The sequence below is a fragment of the Polypterus senegalus genome, chromosome 16 (assembly GCF_016835505.1).
Source record: "Polypterus senegalus isolate Bchr_013 chromosome 16, ASM1683550v1, whole genome shotgun sequence".
Classification (NCBI taxonomy): domain Eukaryota; kingdom Metazoa; phylum Chordata; class Cladistia; order Polypteriformes; family Polypteridae; genus Polypterus; species Polypterus senegalus.
The window spans coordinates 79,955,785-79,974,918 of NC_053169.1; the positions used below are offsets into that span (position 1 = coordinate 79,955,785).

The window sequence follows — 19,134 nt, forward strand, 5'->3', positions numbered from 1 at the left end:
GAACCTGTGTGCCAGCCTGCTTTTCCTGCTGACTGATTAGCAACAGGAAAGCTGACGCGTGCTCTTTATCTCTAAGGGAGTCTCTGGGCAACCCCAAGCCAACACATGGCATGATCTTCCCTTCCTTCTAATAGATAACCCAGTCACCTTCATTTAAAAAGGAAACAATTGCACAAAACAAAAAAGGAACATGTGGAAAACAACTGCAAACCATAAATGTTGTATGTGAAAGTTCCTTTATTTACACTCTAATTCCTGTGTGCCAGGTTTGAGTTTGAACCTTTAAAGAGTCGTGAGCTGAAAAAATGGTGCCTTTTGACCAAACAAAGAGTAAGACGTCACTGACAATGTTGCCTGTTTGTCTAGTAAGCCCCCATATATCCATAGCATTTTGAACCCAGCCTAGTTGCTTTAGGAATCCTTTGTTCATCTTTCCTACAGAATGTAAACATTTGTTTAATTTCTTTTATGAAAAGACTCGTGACCATGCTTTGCTTTAAGCTCCTTTGTACATTGTGCTGTTAATTTTCACTTAGTAAATTATTTCAGAGGGGCCTTTCTGGCACCTTCCCATGCAACCCACATCATTTCAGGATTGGTAAACACTGTACTTTTAATACTTTACCTCAAAAATGTGATATGGCAGGGCAGTCAAGAAGCATTTAGGGAATATGGGCCCCAGCAGGTATAAGGAATAATAATATAATATAAGGTATAAGGCCACATACCCTTTAAAATTAGTCCACAACAACCAAAGCTTATTTCACTGGGCACAAGTCAGACACGGAAAAGGAGCTTGTACCAGGAAATCAGTGGAAAGTGATGGAGTTCCTCTTATGGTGTTTGTATGATCTATAAGAAGTAAAGGAATGTAAAGGTCTGGCATTGAAGACAGACAATAAAAAAGAAATATGCATTGGCAGCAGAAAGTGAATAGAGAAACTTCTGCTATTCTCTCTGGTGGCATTTTAAAAGCTATCGTACCACTGAGAAACAATAAAGGAGGTGTGAGACAAGTTTAGAGATTCAAGATGACAAGCAGATCACATTAACAATAAGACATGTGCCCACTGGAGGCAAAGGCATGAATGATATGGTTGCAGAGTGCAAAAATTTGAGGGAAAGCCACTCACTGGTGGCACAATAGATGTGTCCCATTGGTTGCACTACAGATTTTTTTTTTTTTGCACTGAAAGGCTCATTGTGATTGTTAGATTCACGGTTCAAAAGAAAAATAATGATTACTTTGGAATGCATTTCAGCAAAATACACTTCAAAAGACTAGGGCCTGTTCCAATGGTGCATTCTTTGCACTTATACATTTAACACAAAAAAGGAAGATCATGTTTTAGGGTGTTTCGAGCCAGTCTTCATCTAAAATGAAATCTAAACTTTGACGCAGCTGCTTCAATTCATCAAGCTCACTCAAGCCACACACACCAAAACCTCTTCAGTAAAGCAGCATAAGGTAACGGTACATGTTGTTTTTATTTTCACAAAGTTGTAGACAGTAGATCTGAAACAGAGTGTGCAGACCATAGGATTGAATATTCTAATTAGCAGTGTTCAACATCTTGTCTGCTTTACGCCCTCAAAATGAGCACAGCACGCCAGCTCCTAATTTAAGAATTGCCTAATGAGTGTCCACATTGTTCCTATGTGACACTGACATTTGCATGAACACATTTCAGTGGACTGCATACATAAGGGAGGCATCTAATGGCATCATGGCATTTTCATGACTTTTTGTTTTCTGAGCACTTTAGGTGTTTTTTTTCTCCTCCAAATGGTAGGATGCAGTAGGGGTATCATATTTGATGCTTCACCTTGCTGTGTCTACATTTAAAAGTTTGCTCCCAGCTCAAAATGTCTATGTTTAAAATAAACACCTTTCTAAACATAAAGCTGCACATGCAGCTGGCTCCCCATGATCTCCGAGGTGCAGAGTTGAAAATCTCCAGGCTCAAGTTCTTTTGTCTTAATGCCCGAAATAAATGTTAACAAAATTTGAGGGATCGCGAGGCCTTGGTAAACCCACATAACTGGGTTAAGCATATGAAGAAAGCATTGATAGGGAGAAGCGCCCCACTTTTTGAACAATTTGTATGCATCATTCTAAGGCAAAGTGAATTAAAATTATGTCTTGAAAGTAAAATTGCAAATTTAACTTACATCCATTCATTCACTGCCTGCAGGTAACAGCAATGATCAACTTTCATCATGCTCTCTGAAAATGTAAGACACCACTGTCATACCCATGATGGTCAACTGCATTTTTAAGGAGTTTTGTCCCTCTGTACTGTGAAAATGGTTTGCCCCATCAAGAAGGCACTTCAAGGGCCAGCTGCACAAGAAGCAAAGTAATAATACATTCAAATGAGCCTTATGGGCATTTGGAGTAGCAGAAACATTAGGAGAGAAATGACAAAAAGCATATATTACATAAAACAAAATAACTTATTACAATATTGGTGGGTAGTACATGTTCCTTGAGGCTAATCTGAATTTACTTTTACTGGAACTTGGACAACAATAGGCAGATGATCAATAATACAGTTAGAAACAGGGAAGGTACCCAGAAACACAACAGCATACTGCAAACCCCAAAACACATATTCACAATTTCAAAAATCCAATAGAATGAAGTCAAACAGCCTTCAAACTTCAACTTCAAACAACACAGAAGTAGCAACTATGATTTCTACAATATGAGAACGTGGCCAGCATCACAGAACTAACATATAAAATACTGATTTCAGATGTAAACACTAAAATGCATGGATTACGTAAATTTGGGAGGTTACTGAAAATATGTAGAACATAATAATAATTATTATTATTTACATTTATATAGTGCTCTTCTCACTACTCAAAACACTTTTAAATAGTCTATGGAGAGCCACTTCAACCGTCACTAATATGTACTATTCAATTGAATGATGAGACAGCATACATTTTGGTGAGAGTACACTCATGAATCTTTAGCTGTTAGGTGGTGAAGAGGTGGGAGATAGTTGGCCAGTTAGAGACAATGGATGATTAGGCAGCCAGGATGACAAGGCTGAGGTGAACAATTTAGCCAGGACATTGGAATACACTCTCTACAGTACAAAGGATGCCCAGGGATCTTTTATGACCACTGATAGTTAAAATCTTCAGTTTTATGTCTCATCCACAGCACCATTATATATATATATATATATATATATATTATAGCACTGTGTCCCCATCACTGGCTTTGAGATCCACATTCAAACCACAGAGTAAGCACTCCCTGCTGATTCACCCCTATCAGCAGGAACCCAAGCTTTCCATAGTTGGTCTCCCACCCCAGTACTTACTGGCCTGGGCAGAACATGCTTAGCTTCAGGCTGCTGAAATTAATTGCACACATTAAATATTCTGAATAATCTGCCCTTATTGCAGGCTCACTGTTGTTCTTCTATTAGCAAATATTATTCTTTACATAAATTCTATTGTGTTTCTTTGTCTTTCTATACATATCTATGCATCATAACTTGTAATGTGTCTGGTAACTGCAGGGTAATTTTGGTATATAGGTTTGCAAGCTGCATGGGACTAATAGAGAAAATGCTCAAGTGACTAGTATCAGGTACCTCAATCACCTTTAAGAACATGCCGAGAAAAACAATATTAGTGGCAAAAATCACTGCATAATCTTGTCTCAGAGATTTTAATGAATCGGAATGCCAGCTTCTCTAGAGTTTATATATATATATATATTGGATCAAACAAGGGAAAGTCTCTTTCTGTGGAGCATGCTGATTGGGTGCAGGACAACACTTTCTAACGGCTGCAGAAACAGTACTGCATTACAAGTACTTTCTAGTCAGCTCAGCTGGGTATAAGGGGAGGAGCCTCAGGAGGCACAAGACACTCCTCACACACAATAGGGCTTTACTTATGGCGCTTTTCCACTGCATAGTACGGCACAGCACGGTTCAGTACAGCTCACCTTGGTTCGGCGTCACTAGCTAACGTTTATCACTGTTGCAAAGCATAAAATGAACTTAACTGCCAGTGTAACATTAAAATGCTGATTCTGTATATTACAGATCTTCCACATTTTGCAAAAAATGTGGCAAAAAAGTCGCCACAACAGACCATCTGTTTGGACATTTAACCGTGCTTCAGAGTGGTGGGATGTGATTGTTCCCGGATGTACAAACACTCAGTGGCTGGAGAACTTTCGAATATCTGAAGAAACATTCATCCACTTATGCAACAAATGGCATCCAGCGATGGAGAGACGGGACACAAACTTCCGCGTGTGTGTACCTTTAAAGAAAAGAATAGCCAGTGACGCAGTAATGACGATTTTCTCCGGCCAATCAGTGACCAGCAGAGTTTACACGTCACGTTTTGGTAACGGTTCGGCGCACTTGGAACCTCGGCTGAGGTGGTACTAAATAAAGGACCAGGTACTAGGTACTGTTCCCAGTGGAAAACCCCCCCAAAAGTGAGCTGAACTGAACCGTGTCGTGCCGTACTATGCAGTGGAAAAGCGCCATTAGTGAGCTAACACCACGTGCCTCACAAGCATGTACTTTAATGGGGAAGAGTGTCAGAGATAGAAATATGACAATAGCTCAAACAAACTGCATTGATTAAGGGCATTAGATTCAAGTATTTTTAGCATTGTGACTTTGGATGCTTAAGTTTAAAGCTGCACTTTTATTTATAGTTATATTATTTTTGATTATGCCCTGAACTGAAATTCAGCCATTCATTTTTTAATCAACTGTATGTTCCAAATGTCTTGCTATTGCTATTGAATGTGTGTATGTGCAATTTGTGCATCTTCAATAAAAAGAATCCAAAGTTCTATTTAAAATTCATCCAAAGAAGCATTTTGCTATTGTTTGTGTTATTGTAGTTGATCCTATATACTATTTCATTATTAAAATGGTTAAAAATCAAAAATTAATAAGTAAATCGAACAAAAACAAACAAACAAATAAATAAATCAACTGACCAAACAACCAAAACAAATTTCTTGAAGCCCTACATGGTTAGGATAAATGCAAGAAAAAAATCCAGTAATGTTTGGTCCTCTTCTTTTCCGTGTCTCCCACTTTATGACTCCCAAATACACAAAAAAAATAGGTGGCAGTAGAAGTGAACATCACATCACATTAGGCCAGGCTAATTAAATAATAATAATTAATTACATTTATTTAGCACTTTTCTCACTGCTCGGAGTGCTTTACATAGACAGAGGGGAACCACTTCAACAACCATCAATGTGTAGCACTCACCTGGATGATGCAACAGCAGCTATTATTGTGCCCGTACGCTCACCACACAATAGCCATTCTTTTCAAAAGTTTCCCAGAGATCTTTAAAGACAACAGACAGCCAGGACCTTGGTTTTATGTCTCATCTGAAGGACGGCATCATTTTAACATCACAGTGATCCCATCACTACACTTGAGTATTGGGATCCACACACGGCCCACAGTGCAAGCACCCCTGCTGGCTTCACCAACACATCTTCCAGCAGCAACCCTAGGTTTTCCTAGATGGTCTCCCATCTACAGTAAGTAATTCATATCTTACTGCAGAATTTGCTTAAACTATTTTAAGCACACTCCTAAACAAATGCACATTTTATTCAGTTAATGTAAAAAAATGAAAAATGTTTCACGTTTCTTTTCGTTAATCTTTGGAATGACAATCACATTACTACCCAACTAAAACTAGTCTACTATTTTCTAAGTGCCCCCGAAGACACATTCCTTTACAAAGTATCTTCAGATTGATTATCTGCCCCTCTGCTCTATACATGGATATCTACAGCTGCACTGATCCAATAAACTCTCAATGAAAAGTGTTTTTTTTATACTGCTAGACTTCATCAAGCCTTTGAATTAACTAAAGTTAAATCTTCTTGTTCCCTTGTTGCAAATGTGCTCATTAAATATATATTGATGTTGCAAGTCTGCAAAATAATAAAAACAATAATATTACATGTATGTAAAGAAGATACTATGCCCAAGACACGGATCACTGCTACTTAAAGATTAGGGTGAAAGTTTTTTGCCCTGCTAGAAGATGAAGCAATTGTGAGATTTTTACTAGCTAACTATAGCATGCAAGTTGTCGGTTTCTCTGAAAGGCACCCGGTCCCTCACTTAGCTCACCAAAGTGCAATTCCAATGGGATGTGGGTTTTAAAAGTAACTGTGGACTGAATTCCATTCAGCACATTTTGAGCTTTGCCTTGTCTTTAGGAGACTGGTTGTGGCTGATATTAATCCATTGATAAGCATGCCAATGACCTGCCCTTAAAATCAATTCTAAACCCAACAAAGCTAGTAAACTGTACCAGATGCTGGCTATGTGAGATTTGCATTTGGCTTCAAGAGGCTCAGAGTGAGTCCTGCAATTTGAAAAATTTTTGTGTTTCTTGTAGACTTGCTCACTTTCATAAGTAGTTGAACTTGTTGCTAGTATCTGTGCTTGAGGAGTTATGAGAGTTGTTACACTTGCCTAATGAAATATATATTCAACTGCTATTGAAATAAATGAAATTTAAAGTATATGTGAAGTCATTTATAGATTTATTCAATGGTTCTTCTGAGTCTTGACACACACTAATAAAAGCTAAAAGCCATAAAAACAGCTGCCACCCGCTGGATCTTTGTTTTAATAGTATTTGCACATTTTATTCTCTGTTGAATGTAAACCTAGTTTTTGCCCTTATTAGCTCTGTATGACCAATCTGTAAAACACAATATAGAAGTCACTTTGCTGCATTGCTACACACTCTCACCACCTCAGATATAGAACCATTGTATAAAGACATTTGTCTTCTTTTAAATTCATTGGTCTTTATGAAATTTGAAAAGAAATTAACCACAACTCTGCCCTATACTCATCTTACATAAATTCTAGTTCATCGGGAAGCCCTGTCAAACAGCTACCATTCACTCAGAGCATATCAGACATGCTGCCTGTGAAAATAACAGTAACATGAGCAGCAAGTGCTACTTGGAAACAACTGACAGGTGGAACCGGACAAATGTTCTACTCATTTAAAAGGATCATTACAAAGACATGCAAGACTTGCTGAACAAGCATTTCACAACATGTGAAGTGAGTAAAGTGGCCACCAAGAGGCACACTACGCCTCTCACAGGCAGGATTCATGAACCATAATGTGTACAGAAGTGGTCAGTGATACTTACCATTCAAAACAAGGAGAAAAAAAACCTGACAGATAGTAAAATCATGGAGAAGGGGTGGGGAGGAGTGGCTGCAAGCAGCCATCTCCAGCCTACTCCTTCACCTCCTCACCTCAAAAGCGCCCAACAACTAATCAACATTTGCTATGGTTCCAAATAACAAGTAAAAGATGAGCCAATGACATGTCAGTTTTCATTAAAAGCCTAATTACATCTTCCCAGGGTTTTCTGTCTTCTTGCAGGTGACTTCCCAGGATAAGTTAGTTTATTAATTTATCATGACTAAAAGCGTTATAAATGGACCAATGCCTCTGCTGGAACAGGCAACCAATCAATCTTAGTGTCTTGCTGGAAAAATAAAAATGATGCTGCTAATTCAGAGAAAGAACACAAGCTGTAAAGAATGTGATATTCCACGTAAAATGTGCATTGTGTAAAAATGCACACTTAAAAACTGCAAATAAAATAATCAATCTTCAAGGAAAAAATGTGCTGAAATGGTGCTTATTGAATAAGGTGCTATATAAATCAACCAATGATTCTGCAAGTGACAGACTTGGCTCCTGTTTACTGCCTGATGGACTACTCTTTGGTTTTCTTTTAAACAAAACTACCTCATATAATCTTTAAACTTACCACTTAGTGTTGTGCCTTTTATTGACAGACACACCTTCAAGGTTTTCTCCTTGATTATTACCTTTATATGCTGTCCCACACAACAATGTGGCCTCCATCCATCCTCACGTGCCATCAAGTGCATAAACCCATCTTCCTCAATCATGAACAAATCTGCATATTGTCATCAAGCTATCCTGCAGAATAAATTTCTCACTACTACACTTCTGTCAATAATTGTTAAATGATTAGCATGTCAAATTTCATCGGCTGAAATGGTGAAGAGCATAGCTGGGCACACGGTGTAACTGTGAGGTCTGAAGAGTTCAAGTTTATAAGACTTTTATAGCACAAAAGATAACTTCTAAGAGCAACACAGCATAATAAAGCAAAGAGCCCCAAACATCTCTCAATTTGAAATATCCCAATATCTGGTGATTCTGCAGTGGGTCAAACTGGGCTAATGACATAACCCTAGTAAGTAAAGTAACTATGAAAAACAGTAGTAAATGAATACATTGATTGCTATTAAGACATGAAAGAAATCAGCAGATGGCACTGCCATGTGCTGGACTACTGAGTTACTAGCACATAAATGGAAATACAAGAAGAGCTTAAAAGCAAGACTTAGGCTCATTGACACAGCCAAGCTGGGCTAATGAATTCATCTTATATAGTAGCAGGAGACAGACAGTGCCAAGTCATCAGATGGCAAATGAATATACTGTATAATGAGTTTAAAAGGGAACACTGTATAATATGGTTAAAAAAGAAAACAAGTCAAGAGTCAAATGAATGACTGCATGGAATGGCATGGTCAAATAAACAATCCGCAAAATGTTCAATATAAATGAACCAGAAGATCCACCCAAGAAAAAAAGGAGTAAATAGAAAAAAACACACAAACACAAAAGGATAGCAGGTGACAGTGACAACAGAAAAAATAAATGGATAGCTAAGCGGTGAAGGAAATGTGATGTAGCAAAGAATGACTATAAAATACATCCATAAACAATTGTATGAAAGACACATAACATACAGCAGCAATCAATTTATAAACTGCAGAAAACGAGAAACCTAAAAGGAAGAGTACATTCAGAAGAGTGTAAAAGCGGCCTCAAGGCACAGGGAAACAATTGATGGAGGTATTGCAGGGATCAAAATATAAGCAATCTTTGTTTTTAGGATTCAGAAAGGAAAGCACCACAAGGTAAAGGCTGAAAAAATTGTTTAGATTTAATGGAAAGACTACAGGTAAGAATGGAGTCTACAAGTTACAAGTAGGTGACTAACGACATAAATTTACATGGCCCTGAAATAAGCAGCGAACCAAACTCTTGTGCAGATGTGGGTGGGGTGAAATAAATTGATTAAAAAAGGAAAGAAACGAAGAACAGCAGAAAAATACCTAAAAGGGAGGGAAGAACAAAGAATCAAAAGTCATCAGTACTTGAAGTAAAAGGGTAGTATAGTTTGCTTCATTACATGCTAACAAAGAGATAGGCACCAGGAGTGCAGTGTTAATTTTCATATCTTTATATTGTGACAGTAGGGGGCGCTGTCGCTCCTCCAAACCCACAGACAACACGTTCAGACACCTCCCAACTCCGGCTCAGCCTGATGGGTTTCCCACAGTCCTTTTTATATTGCTTGACCCAGAAGTGCTTCTGTCCTTCAGTCCATGTGATTCCATAGCACTTCCGGGTCTGATGAAATCTCTTCTTTTTCTTCAGCCCAGAAGTACTTCATTTCTTCCGTTCCCGTGACTAGGGAGTACTTCCGGGCTATAAGGAAAATATAAATCCCTTTGCCTCCCTGCAGCATTCCCTGGTGGCCCCCACGGTATCCAGCAGGGCTGTGAAGCCGAACTCCATTGTCCATGATGCCCTGCTAGAATTCAGAGCACCTCCATGTTGCACAGAGGACTCCATCTAGCAGCCTGGGGGTGTTGGCCAGGACAAACTGCCGGCCACCTCTCACAATATATAAAATGCTAATGTCTGTCTGTCACAATTACTCACAAACTAATGGGACAAGATGCTTGATCTTTGCCTTTTTCAAAAATTTATGACCTGATATGTTCTGAAAATAAAGTTGGCAACCTGATGGGCATTTTACTAGTGTACAGAAAAATTTATTTTAATTATAGTACAGTCCACACAAGCCATCTACTGATAATCCTCCAAGACATGGTACATACGCATTCAGAATTAATTAAGTGTAAGTTCTTAGGTTTGTAAACAACAGAGAATTTACAGTCGTTTACATCAAGCCTTTAGTAGAGTTATTTATTTTAGGCCTGTAGGTCGACATGTTTCACTATTTACAAGCATAACATTCCAAGTTAAGACAGTAAAGGGGTAGATATTTAAAAATAAAAATTCATAAAGGCTTACCATTTTGTTTGAAGGTTACTTTACTTTAAAATCTATGCACTTATTGACATGTTGGAAAATGGCAGCTGACAAATTATGCTGGTAATCATAATAATAAGTGATCTGTATCATGTATTAAAAACATTAATACAAACAAACAACAAGTCTACGTGACACCAGTAGAAGAGGTGGAGATGGCACAATCACAACCTTGATGGATGGATGGATGGAGTGATTAGCTCCAACCAAAGAATGGTAACATAAGTTACAAAGTACACACTAACTAGCTGGATTTGATACATTTCCCAACATTCTCCAACCATTTGTATGTTTACATTTATATGCTCTTCCTTTGTAGGAACACTAGAGCCTAAAGATAAGTTCTAAAAATTCATAGTCATAGATACGTTTAAACCTTTATGCTTTAGCCCACCCACTGTCATCCAAGGGCCCCTCAGTAACATACAAAATATTATTACAGCTCAGTGGGATGGGGAAGCTAAGGTTGGACTTGTAGTCTGTGAGGGTATCTCTTCAGTGACTTCTGCAACAAGAAGTTATTACATACAGTATGTCAGACATATACATTGATTCTATTTTTTTTTTTCAGCTGCTTGGAGCAAAACGGCAACACAACCTTCCATTATCTACTTCCTTTTTGAATGGAGAAGAAGGTTTGAAAAATTAGGAATAGAGGGAAATAAAGACTTTATCTATTTTACAAAGTGAAAACTGCATAAACATGTGAAACACTAAACAAATCCCTCACTACCTTTGACTGTTGATCCAAGTGGAAGAGTTTGTTTTAGAGCCCAAGAGTGAGCTGCAGCCAAAAAGGAGTACTTTCGTCACACATTTGCTGATAAAGAGCAGACATTAGTTGCTAAATCAAACGAATGAGCCTTGCACTGTGCTAGAGCTTGTGTACTTTTGTTCTTTGTACTTCTAATAAATCCAAATCAGGTATGGATTGCTGAATTGAGATGCAGTCCCCATACCACTGAGCAACAGCACATGATAAACAGCATAGAAAGTGTTCCGTGGGCACTCATTCGTTTTCTCTAACACCAAGTGACAGGATTTCAGCTAGTCAGCAGGAATCTGCCGCCATACTGGACAGTTACACGCCTTTAACAAGCGCCAACTGAAATTTGTAAAATATCCCCTTTTCATACGTCCCAGTCCTTCGTCTGGCTAGTGAGAACTAAGTCAACTTGTGTCACTTTAATTGCTGTCAGCCGCTTAGTTGGGAACGCTTAAAAATGTGTCTGACAAGTTTAATCTTCTTGAACTCTGACCTGTGCAGACTGGCTTTGCTTCAATGGCCATCCCTTGACCCACCCCACCACCAGAGAAGCAGAAGCCTCTTAAGCCTCCAAGTATTCTATTCTTGGGTCATTTAAAAGGGTTAAAAATAAAAAAAAGGCAGTCCGGGTGGCTGGACACTAGGGTCAGTCATTGTCTTTGTGTTTCAGGGTAAATGCAAGCCTGTGAAAAACAGCTGTTGGGTTAAGCAACTGGCAGTCTACAAGCACAATGCAGAGTCACCCATGACCTGGGATGAGTGAAATCAGACTGCAGTTGAGAGTGAGGGGAAGTCCACAAAGTATCATCTTCAATAAAGTTCATTCTTAAAAAGCTATCGTCATAAAATGAATGTTAATACACTAATTCACATTATGTTCAATTACTGTAGAGCTCACATGTGAACTCAGTAAATAAAGAGGTATGCAGTTATCTCAGCATTAGGCAGCAGTGATTACTGGGTGATGTCAAACAGTCCTGCAACCTACGGTTTCAACTTCCATTCATTTTTGTCTTTTTTTCACCACTAGTACTCACTTCACATTTGTGGATCCTTTGTCCTCAATAGCCCTCTAATTCTTCTGTCGTCACATCTTTTAAAATAAACTGTGTGTTCAATTCTTTATTTCTTTTTCAAATCATTAATTTGCCCTTTACTGCACATTTCTGTGGATCCTTACATGCAGGAATGTCTTTAGGACTCAATCTTTTACAGCATTGTTTTTTTTTTTAACGTGGTTATGGCTTCTGTTGTGATACATCATCAATTTATTTTTATACAGAGCTTAACGTAAAATCTTCTTCTTTCAATCAATAAGCTGATCATTTAATTACCGTAGAATTATAAGGCTGTGTGTCCACTTTAGCATGCAGTGCTAATTGCAGTTTCCAGTTACTTGGATGCATCATGTACTTGAAGAGTTTTCTATAAAAAGCACACTGAGGGATTTTCTAATGGAAAACTAAGGGTATACATATACAGATGTAATTATATCAATCAATTAGTGAACCTTCAAAATATAGGATCAAAACTGAATTAAAATGATTATTATATTCCTGTGATTAAGCACATTAGCAGCAACCACTTGGTTTCTAATATTTCACTGCACAGCAGTACTTGGATTTACAAGATTTACAGTTTTAGGTTTAAGAAGGAACTGTGCCCATTAAACAAGAACAGTAACAATCCATGCACCTATTTTCCATAGCCATATTATGCTGGCAAGTAATAACTTGGAGGTGAAGTCCACCCTAGTAGTAATGAAACAAAGGTATGCAGAGAGACAGGACACTCAACAATTCATACACTGCCACTATCAGCTGCATATGCTTCTAATGAGAGACAAAAGAATATACAAAGAGAGCGAATACTCCAACTAAGCCATGAAAACTTCACTTACAGGCACTGTTAGGTAGATTCTCCTCTTTATTTTCCTTGCAGTTATTCTAAATAGTTATGTGGGGGGAAAAAAATCCTGCTTTTCATTTATCATCATAAGAAGTTCTACTGTCTTCTTAGAAACCACTTTCACCTCTGTGTGGTTTAGAATTTACTTTGCCAGTGGGTTTTATGAAAACAGGAGAAAGTGAGTGGGTTTTATCTTTGAACAACCCTGTGACTGCAGATTTAGATATGTGCACACATAAGCTGTATTTTTTTTTTCACCAGAATTCTCCATTACATACCGACACGCAACGCAACGCAACACCCCCCAGCCCAGAAAATCATTCATAGAGACATACCGAATGGAGATGGCAAAGGCATTTTTAAATTTCAACACAACACAACCTTACCATCAATGAAAAATCCTCATTAGCTTTCCAATTCACAGCAAAGCAGTAAAATGTGCTTAAAATGCTCACACACAATCTTTTATGGCAAGCCAATTAGAAGTTGCTGTCTGCATCCTGTCGAAATAATTATGAAAAGCCAGCAGAGGCAGTGGAAAATAACTACATGTTAACACCTCACATGGAGGACAGACATTATGTCATGTGTGTAGGGTGCCATTTCATCATTATTTTTATTTGCCTGCTGCAAGAAATACTGTTTTAACCTAAAGGAGGACACTATCTGTTAAATTTTTGAGGAACTCGATCTTTGCTGACATTTAAAACATACATATACCTCTTGTAAATCATTACTTAGAAGATAATAGATGTGACAACATTTTTTGATCCAAAGACTAAAAAGGAACTTTTTGGCTTGAACACTAAGCAGTATGCGTGGGATAAATTTAACAATGCACATCAGGCAGGTAACACCAACCCCACTGTAAAATGTAGAGTAGGCCACGTCATGTTTCAGGGACACTTGTCAGCAGTAGAGAATAGCAGTCTGGTCAGGACTGATGGGAAGATGAATCCTGTACAATACAGACAGATTCTGAGAACACAGCAATATAAGAAATTCAAAAAACAAGAGGAGACCATTCTGTCCATCAATGCTGTTTGCTATTCTGGAGAAAAACTTACTCCCCTCTGCAAGAAGGATTAAACCGGTGTAGAGGTCTGTCTTTTAATAGGATGGACAATGTCCCAAAGCATAGTACTGGAAACAAAATGAAATGGTTTAAAATGAAGAAAATATCCTAGAAAGGCCCAGCCAGAGTCCAGACCTTAACCCCATCAAATATCAGTATAGAGACCTAAACATTGCTGACCACCGTCACCACTGCCCCCACCCCACCACAGGCTGACCCCTGACACAGCTTGAACAATTTTACAAGGAGGAATGGCCAAATCTTGATTCATGAGGCATTGCAAAATTAATAAGAGACTTACCCAAAACATGACTTGCAAGTTGTATGTAACAGCTGTGGGAGGCAGGTCAACCAATTCTTTGGAATTATTTTTTCTTGGTTTAGAATTTAGTTTCTATTTTGAACAGCACTGCGAAAAGTACAGTTTAATTAAAACTACTAATTCACAGTCAGAATTTAAAAAGTTGTTACATTAATATGTATTCCTTTTTGAAACCCTAGTCCAATGAGGAGCGCATATTTAACATGCCTCCAAGTAGTTACAATGCTAGCAGGAAAGCAAGGATGCATACAGTAGAGGCTTCATTTTTCTCAGCAAATGTCAATCTGAAAGGATTTCACACAGATAAACTACCAAATAGTTAACATCTGCAGCTTTCCATAAAGAGCAAATTTGTATGTGCATATTTAGGCATTATGATAAAATCCTTCCCAAAATTAATAAAGCCTTTCAATTGCTTCACTCAAAAGAAGAGGCTTAAATAACTTGTGAGCAGCTGTGAATTTGCCGGAATGCAAACCACACGATTCCACCTTGTATTTCCAGATTTCTCCTACCAGCCTCTCTACACTACAGTCAGATAAAGGACTGAGTAGCAGAAAACATGCAGGCATTTCATTAAATTCAGGTGGACACTGGTACATTTGACATATACTTACACTTAACTTTTTGTTAATCTTGAAAAATGGGACATGGTATTTAGTTGAGAGAAAATGTCTTTTTTTAATACTGTAAGCAGAATTTCTCTTGTGAGGTCTGGGCAGCGCAACACAGGCACTTGAGTGAAGGGTACAGGCAGCAGCAGGCAGACACAGATAACATAAAATTTAACAAAATAAGAGAATGAGGGGACATGATGGCACAGTAGTAGCACTGCTGTCTCTCAGTAAGGAGAGCAAGGTTTGTGTTCCAGTTCCTCCCTGTATGGAGTTTGTATATTCTCTTTGTGTCTGCATGGGGTTTCTCCCACAGTCCAAAGACATGCAGGATAGGTGAATTGGCAATGCTAAATTGACCCGTGTGTGTGTGTGTGTGTTCACCCTGCAATGGACTGGTGCCTTGTCCAGGTTTTTGATACCTCCTTGCATCCTGTGCTAAGCTGGGATTGGCTCCATCTCTCCCGCAACCTTGGCGTGGATTTACGCAGGTTAGAAAATGACACAACAAAAATAAGAGAATGACATTGAAGCTGACAGCCCTGTAAGAGAGTTTGTTATATTAAAAGAAGACACTGAGTCAGAAAATGCTCTGCTCGCTTTTCATGCTCAGTAATTATTAATAACACATCAGGGGTGGACAAACAGACCAGCATCTCGTCTAGGGAACACTGTGTGGGCCTTGCTTCAGTTAAATTTTGGCAGTACCGGGAAGAGCAGATGAAGCAGTAGAATCCCAGAATATGATTTTAAGTACAAAATAAATACTATACCTGTGTGACAAACCATATGTCAACTTATTTAATTATAGCTGTTATCATACTTAATCAACCTACCAGTTGGATGTGTCTTACCAGGAGATGCTATTCTGGCTTAGGTAGCAAGACACTTAAACTAGGTGAAAGCTTGTTAAAGCAATTTATTTTACCACAGCATTGGCAAGATTACATTGTCCCTCTAGCACCTTCCACAAATTTACCCCAATCTTGACAACACATGTAGTCCAGGGGCAAGTTTATAAGAAAAAGATCTCCTCTCGGACCAAACTAACAAATTCCCACACCTCAGCGAAGAATAAGCTGCCATACTACACACTAAGTGGCAGTGAAATCCACTCCAACACATGAACTTGGCTATTAGCTAACAAAATAAGCTTGCAAGGCTAAAGGGTCTCTTACTTGTCAAACGTCTTTCTTTTTGCTTATGTTCAAACTTCCTAAACCAAACCACATCTCTTCTTCCCAGCAGTATGTTCTGCCAAAAGCATCATCAAGATAAAGGCTCTTCCAAACAACTTGTCGTACAATCCCTGTATCTTTTAGGAGAGAGTGCAACGTTCTTCTTTTGCATACTTTAAAACTGGTTAGGTCCAAAGATATTGCCCTCTTTATCAACCCGGTAGCCAACTCCAGAAGGGCCAGATTCATTTTTAGGTTTTAGTTTATGAGGTGACTGATATTCATTACATATACTTTAGTTAAAAAGTTAAAAAGTCATAAAACACAATAGATTAAGATTGTTGTACTGTGAAAGGGCGGAAGGCAAACTGAAACTCTGTAAGAAGAGCATAATCCTGCAAGAGAGACTCCAAAGCAAAGTATGAATGGAAGTTTTGAAGGCACACAGATGATGATGTTAGGAGTATAACATTCAAGCTCCGGAATGAGAAGAGGAGCCATTTTCCAACACTAACAATGCAAAAGGGATTAATCAATGTTATGTGCCTCAAAAGAGATCCTGAATGCTGCAGTAATACCAGAAATAACAGCACAAATCAACACTAGGGCAGCAACCTCTTTTGGGCACAACATGTGCCAAGCACTCCAGCTGCTGTGCTTCTGGACATCCAAAGCATCTGATTTAACAAATCAAAAGGAGAGTAAACTGATGGCAGTAACTATGAATACTGGAGTTATAACTCCCAGCACCTGTTTTTTGGGAACTGTGGGATCATGAATCATGTTACATTTTATACTAGCCTATGGAGTTAACACATGTACCCACAGCAGGAGTCCAAAGGGTCAAGTTTAACTCTTGCCCTAAATTTAAGAAAATGTTGCCTTATTATTTATTTTACTTATTTAACCACTGAAACATCATACATATTGGCATGTTTTATCAGTTGTCATATGTCATGTGATATGTTAAAACAAGTCCAGAAAACAAAGTAGACAGTCATTTTACACCAGTCTAAGTTAACATTGTGGCTCTACGTGCGCTTTGTCTCTGTTGGCATTTCTCATCTCTTCATTGCTATCCGCAGTCACCTGCTTTCATAGCTCTCAGCTTACCTCAGAGAGTCTACTGCCTCAAAACATATCTCTCACAATGCTAGACAGAAATGTGATTTTTTTCTTTTTGTGCAGACATTTTTTTTCTTTGTTCCTCTTTTTAAATAAAAAATGAACAATAGCAGCTCTCAGCATTCCGCAGCAATCTTAATGTATCAGCTCAACAGTTTTGGTGGTTCAATGAAAAAAATGCTATTATCTTAGGCAATGAATGATTACTTTTATTATATGAACAAAAGAGTCACAAGTAGGAAGAGAGCAATAAATATACCATGTGCATTTTATGTCTACTGCTGTATTTTCTGAAATGTTACACAAGATAAAGCATTTACCAGAGCTTCAGATCTTAGGATAGAGTAGCTGGTATCAAAGATGACTTGGCAGCCTATTTGCTAAGACATCACTCACCATCTCACAGCTGCAGGAACACTAATACTATACGCTACTGCAATGTAAGACAGCGAAGTTTCAGACCAAGGGCTTACATGTTCTACTGAGGTAGAAACAATTTAAATTGAACTCTGGTGTCAGGGCTAAATTAAGATATTCAAGTAAGAATATGCTACACTGGTGTAAGAAGGTATTATGTCCTATTTGCAGTAAGCTGTAGTGTAGTCAATCAAGTAAGAGGGTAATGGACTTTTTTTTTTGGACAGGAATTAAATAATTTGTAGCCCCTGATATTAATTTAGCAGACTAATCTGTTAGAGCTGAGAAGGCCACATATGGTTGAGACTGTCCTCGGTGTGATGCCCTGGGGCTGCCCTGATTCAATGCTCCTGTCTGGATCAAATGGTGATTTCCAATACAAAATGTTTTTCAAAACATTGAATTAAAAAAAAAAAAAACTCAAAGAAGAGGCTCATTTCTTGGGCAAGAAAATATAAACAACCTTAGAGACTGCCACCTCTGAGGCGTGATGATTTATGAGGTTGGTACTCTCCCCATTCTTTGTGTGCTACAGATTAGGAAATATTATCACCGTTTATAACAGGTCTATGGTATGAGCTGTCCACAGAATATGGTAGCCCATCCATGTTGAGTGGAGACTCCAGGGGTTTCACAAGGATGGTAACCAAGTACAGTGTAGGGTAGGATGCCAGGGAGCTTATTCTTTAAATGCAAAGCAAGGATTAATCATGCAATAGGCAGTATAGCTGACCATCAGTAAGAAGCTAACCAATGTCATAAAGAATGACTAGCAGGTTACGCAGCAGTGCTTTGTAGAGGAGGCAGTTTAATGCTGTAGTGAAAAAAATAGATTTATGAGTGCAGTGTGCTGACCTAATGGCTAAAGTATAAAGCTGCCAACTTAATCCTCAACACAGTTTAAGATCTTGATCAGGTCATCTCATATAGTCAAATTACAGAATTTTGGAAAGTTTGCACATAAGCAGTAAATCCCTTACATTAAAAGAGATCGTTGAATAAATTAATATAAGGTGATGGGACAGTGGAGCAGCCATCCTACCTGACAGTCTAGGCAGATACTGGGCCTGATAGGACCATTAAACTGTTCGGTCTTATTCCTTTCACTGAGAAAGTAGTTTGACCTGTCTGGATTTTGGTGTATGATGACATTGGGGGTCATAGGCTGTGATGGTCTGTAAAGGGGTGGAAAACCTTACCCCAACTTTAGGTGAAATTTCAAATGCATTCCCTCACATTGTCCTTTACTCTCTACACTATCCAAGGACCAATACAGCTAAAAAATCTTGTTTCCTATTTCCAGCAACGGCATCTCATTAAAAATTAGCAATTCAATTTAGGATCTTATTGCTCACTGCTTATCTTCTGAGAACACACACACATTCAGTAAAGTCAACTAAGCAAGAAATAGGCTCACAAAGAAGAGCAAAACGAACAACGAGCTAAATGAAACTCAATCCGAGAGCTCGGCACGCTTTGAAAGCGAACAAAAT

General features: G+C 38.4%; 1 protein-coding gene across 3 annotated transcripts in view; it reads right to left on the reverse strand.

The window, feature by feature from the left end:
- Window positions 1-19,134, reverse strand: part of macrod2 (mono-ADP ribosylhydrolase 2) — a 1,287,980-nt gene that overhangs the window by 963,312 nt on the left and 305,534 nt on the right. The window lies entirely within an intron of this gene.